General features: G+C 48.4%; 1 pseudogene; it reads right to left on the bottom strand.

The window, feature by feature from the left end:
* Nucleotides 1-370: 370 nt before the first annotated feature.
* LOC142817361 (uncharacterized) lies at nucleotides 371-3,425 on the bottom strand (annotated as a pseudogene).
* Between the last annotated feature and the right edge of the window lie 2,098 nt (nucleotides 3,426-5,523).

Below are 5,523 nucleotides of genomic sequence, written 5' to 3'. Positions count from 1 at the left end.
CTGCCTCTGTGACGTAGCCGGGATGGGGCCGACGGAAGCGGGGGAACGCTTGAACAGAAGTCCTTATATTATTTATTCAGACACCATAAGGGCGCCGGAGGGCATTACGGAGGGCGTAAGTTTTGCGCTTGGCTGACTTTTTTTGGTGCTACACGTGTAATATACTTATATAATATTATCTGGGGTTTAACGTCCCAAAACCAAGATATGATTATTAGAGACGCCGTAGTGGAGGGCTCTGGAAATTTTGACCACTTGGGGTTCCTTAACGTGCACCTAAATCTAAGTACTATACGTGCAATATACTGAATAAAATTAGGAAGGAAAAGACAAAAGAGACCACTCATATTTACACCCAACGCTGTTTTATTCATTTATTTGTTAGAGTTTGCAGCTTCCGCTTCTTAGACTTGTTGTCCGGGTCTGAAACTTTGTTGTTCAATCGCCGGCAAAAGTTTTTCAGCAGAATGTTCGTGCTGCACCACAATATATATTTGAGCACCACTTTACTTGCGTGTCCCTTTTCACAGACGTCGAAATTAGAAGGCTCCTCGTCGCTGAGCAGTTGCAGTGTTAGTTCTGTGGCCACTTGACGTTGGTTTTGAACTTTTAAAAATTCGGCACATTTGGAAAGCTCTTCAACGAAAACGTAATTATGAGCCACCACATTCACAGCTAGCATTGCTGAGTAAACCAGCCCTCCCCTGTCAATTTCTTTGACGAGACTGTACATGCGATTTTCCGGAGAAACTGCGACAGTCTTGTCGATCGTGAGGAGCTCTCTGCATTTGTCACATTTTAACCTCTTCACAGCGATGTGCACCGAGTAACCAGCAACATAGTTAACCACTGGAATGACATCCTTCAGTTTTGATAGCACCTCCTGAGTCACAACAACGTTGAATTTTCCACTTGGCACTGCTGCCTGCGTTTGGAGCTCTTCCCAATTTTGATTTCGGTCGTTGTCGATTGCGGACGCCGTGCTGATTTGTGGTAGTGTGGTTTGCACTCGCAACTTCTGTCTTATGACAACTTCTGTCTTATGACAAATCTGTCTTACGGACAAATGATACTGCGAGCCAGCCAGTCGTCGGTAACAACCAAAACGTTCTTCAAGAAGGTATGTTTAGAACTTCCCAAGAAGCACAAAAGACATCTTGAGCTCCTCAAAGCAATGTGCGCAGAATTCAACGAGCCCCCGAGTCGTCTGAATAAGAGCTTCATGTGTCTCATCAGACAACTTACAAGCATCCGCTCTCCATTCCTTCCACTCCTCCAACCAGTAAAAAAAAATCGTTCAAGAAGGAAACCTTGAGGTCGAATGGATAAAGGTAGACTGGCTTTTGCAAGTCATCCCTTAGTCTCAGTCCTTAAAAAGGAGTCTTTACGTTGACAACCTTCCACCATCTCACTATTACATCAATGAAACTGGCGGTTTCTTCGTAGTGCTGCAGGTTGTGCTTGGCTCCAATGACACAAAGTGCATTCGGTCCGTACTCGCTGAATACCTGCAAAGCAGGTTTAACATCCTGTTTCTCGATATCTGTTGGGGAAACAGCTTTTCTGGACAAAGTTTAGCCGTACCGGAGTAACTGCTCACTCTCTAAATTATATGCGTCTTTAAGTGTCTTGAAATACGCATACTGCATGCGCCGCTGCCCCGTTGTGCTTGGCTCGAACGGAGGTAACAAGAAACACTGGTCATTTTGTTTTAACCAGTTGTTGCGCACGCACTTCAGTAAATGCACTGGGTCGATGACGAAGAACAATGGCTTGTGGGGATCTGATGGGTGCGGAAACACGAAATCATTTGCCAGTGATTTTTTTGAAACGGCTTGAGGGGCCTTGCTCACCGAATACCGAACAGCACCATTCCGCTTCGATTCATGGCATTGTTGTCAGTCATGACACACACTACTTTGTATCCAATTTTTTCTAAGCCGCGAATGACATCTCCTAAAATGTTGTGCAAAAATTCTACATTAGCCTTTTGAACGAGAACAATGTGCGCTACCTCTTTGAACTTACACATGAGGCTGTGTACCATAAATACAAATGCACTATTTGCTGCTTCTGCGTTGTTCAACGCGATACCAGCGATGTTGCCGCCCTTATAGTCAAAAAATCGCTTTAGATGAATTTCGTCCACCATCAAAGTCAGGTAGCGTTGCAGCTCATTCAACTCAGATATCTTCTTGACCATGTAGCGGAGGAATGTATTGTCTTGATGCTCTAGTTGGGGGTTCATTCCGAAAGACGAACATATTAACCTAATGGTTCTTGGGTGTGGCATGATGATGCTCCCGTGACTGCGCATGTACTTGTACACGTGAGGCGATATAGTAAATAGTATGCAGCAGTACACCATAAATTCTACAGAGTAGCGCCGTCGTTCTTTTTTTGTTGACATTAACTTGACTTGCTCAGTGAGCAGTTGAATGATTGGGGTGTTATCGCTTTTTGCGCTGTGTATAGTTCGTTCAGAAGAGAAGCGACAGTCTCGAAAATTTCTGCGGTTGAGTTTTCAGAGCTTTACCTCTGGGCACTGTCGAACCCCTCGACTCCTTCCAGCAATTCCAGCAGCCGTGGTTTGCTGTCGATCATAGACGGAACTACCATTTTGGACTCGAGCCGCTTCACTGTTGCTTTTGCGACGTTTACCGTAAGAGTTAGGTCGGTTTTTACGACAACAGAGTACTTAATCCAAGGAGCGTCATCATTACAAATGTGAGCCAAAATGACGTGGTCACTGCATTCGATGACATGCCAAAATGTCAGCTTCTTGCCTCGAACGAAGTTTGCGACATCTATCACATCGCAAAGCTTATCTGCTTCTTCCTCTTTTTTGGCAGTGAGAATTGACTCGGCGAGCACTTTCTCAAGGGAAGTGGCTTCTACGCGCATTCGCTTGCTCTCTGGGTCCTCTCTTCTAGATCTTTTTATAGACAAGTAGCTTGGGCAATCAGGGAATACCGTCGGTACTGCCTCAGCTCGAAGCCGCAAACGTGAGAGTGATGCGGTCACTGTGCGGCCGGTGGCTTGGTCATTATAGCTTGTTTCCCGAACGATGTCTTCGGCTTTAAAGTGACGTTCGCACACCTAAACAAAAGAAACACATCCTAGCATCAGTACGGCTACCTCGTAGCAGCAACAGTACATTCAGGGCTTTGCGTGACGCGTTTAGGCGTAACGTGCTACAAACTACAAGGCTCGCCACGCAACGGTAGGAGCAACCTCCATGAGAAAATTATAAAGCATTCAAAATTTCTTACCCTGGCATTCGCTGACACGACCAGGTTTTCACGTGGAATGGCACGTATTCACGCTTGTCTTGTTTCGTCGGCTTGAGGGAACGAAAAAACGTGCACCTTGGGGCCTGTCTTCTAATTGCCGCTGCACCGTGGCACACAACACTTTCCTGGCATTTCGGCGCTGATTCTAACTCTACAGAAGCCTGTTCGCCCCACATAACACGCGATAAACACTTAAGTCACTCGCCGTTGCCCAACTACGCACAGAAAAAAAAAATCACGGCATATTCACGGGGTGAATGATGATGAATGGGCGAAGCTCCGGAGGGATTCATCGTTAAACTGTGAATCTTCCGTGTAATTCGCCCAGTCGATCATCATGTAAAGACGTGAGAAACGCTGTGTGTGTATATACACAAATCAACTTTTATTTGTTCTTAGACGATGGATGGCTTGCGATGTCCCTTGCCTCGCACATCGGGATTCTGTCTGCGAGCGCGCGCTGCTGCCGCCTTGCGCTTTCTCCGCTGTGCAGCCTTATCCATCCGGCGACTCTGAGCGCGCGCCAACAGCGAACGGATTTTATTACAACGCTCCCCCTAGCGTACGTCGCCGCACTAAATCGAACGATTGCCTTCAACCAATGACACGCGCCATATGTGACATCATGCCTATTTTATAAGATCTCGCGTCTTTCATCAACTACAAGTACCGCTTTCTAGTTTATAACATCTTGCATCTTTTCATCATCAGCTACAAGTACCACCATCTAGTAAACACTACAAGAACTAAACGAGAGGTGGCTACATACAGGAGACGGTACCACCATCTAGTGAACACTGCAAGAACTAAACTAGAGGTGGCTACATACAGGGGATGGTACCGCCATCTAGTCAACACTGCAAGAACTAAACTAGAGGTGGCTACATACAGGCTACAGGGAACGCACATCCCACGCCCTAAGGAGCTTCGCCCCTAATATCCAAGCAGCAACGTGCATCCGCGCCACGAACGCTCACAGCGCGTCCAAACGTGCCCGCCGCGCCGAGGCTGCCGTGGCCCTGCCGCTCAGGGGACCGACGCCATCTAGCGGAGACGTGGGACTGGGCCCCTTACTGATGACGTATATTCACGGCCCCACGGGAGCCCCCCGGCCTTGAGTTAGTCTCGGTGGCGTTGCTTATTCTCGCCGACAGATGGAGAGAGGTGGCGCGGGTGGAATGATGCCCGCTTGAAGAGCAGGCTCGAGCGTTGAGAGTGAGTGATGGAGAAGGTGAAGCGGGAGACAGCTGACATGCGGCGAGCACGCGGCAGGCGAGATAGAGAGACGTCCCAGCGCACTGCTAGGATGACGTCAGCTACTTGGCACCACTCCAACACCAGTGGCGAGGAAGTGGTGCGGGCGGAGGGATAGCGTTACATAGGCTATTTAAAGAGCTGCTTCGCATATGAAAGCTCTGATTTGCCACCTGGTGTTCTGTGCCAGTGCACATTGAGCCATTTCTGTGCCAGTGAACGAAGAAGACGAAGACGAGCAAGCCGCGCCAGCGGATACGTCCATCTTGGTGTCTGAAATTTTGACAGTAGCGTCACCTTGTACGTTTATTCAAGCTCCTTGCGCGTGACAACTGGTGGAGGTGCTGGGTACCTTATGCGCCGAACCCCTCCCAATACAAGAAGCTCCAGCCCCATACCAGTGGCTACGCCTGCTTGCCATGCTAGCCAAAGGATCTGTGGACTGGACCCTGAGTTTTGACTTCCCCCCGAGAGGATGATGGCCTCAACTATTCCAGGTAGCACCGTCCCAAGCGGATCCAACCCAGCCGGCATGGAAGGCGCAACGCCGATGCACTATATGCTGTTCAAACCACTAACGCCGAATCCATTTCATGGTGTTGTCCATGAGAATGTAGAGGATTGGCCAGTGCTCAATGACTTCGTTGCCGCTCATAACATGTGGGATGACACAGACAAAGTCTGACATGTCTACTTCAGTTTGAATGATAGGATGCGTGTTTGGTACGAAAACCGGGCAGGTGTGATCACGTCATTGGTGGACTTCAAACACCAACTTCTCGAAACATATGCAAGTCCCGATCGCCGAGAGCGTGCACTCCTGTGCCGCATGCAAATGCCAAATGAAGGCGTAGCAGTGTATGTTGAGGACATGACACGTCTTTTTCGACGAGCCGACTCTGACATGCCGGAACAGAAGAAGGTGCGATACCTGACGCATTGAGTGAAAGAGCATTTGTTCGGTGGTGTTGGACGC

Source organism: Rhipicephalus microplus, chromosome 5 (assembly GCF_043290135.1).
Source record: "Rhipicephalus microplus isolate Deutch F79 chromosome 5, USDA_Rmic, whole genome shotgun sequence".
In the NCBI taxonomy this organism is placed as follows: Eukaryota; Metazoa; Arthropoda; class Arachnida; order Ixodida; family Ixodidae; genus Rhipicephalus; species Rhipicephalus microplus.
The sequence above is the reverse complement of the archived record's forward strand: the minus strand, read 5'-3'. Positions and strand labels throughout refer to the sequence as shown.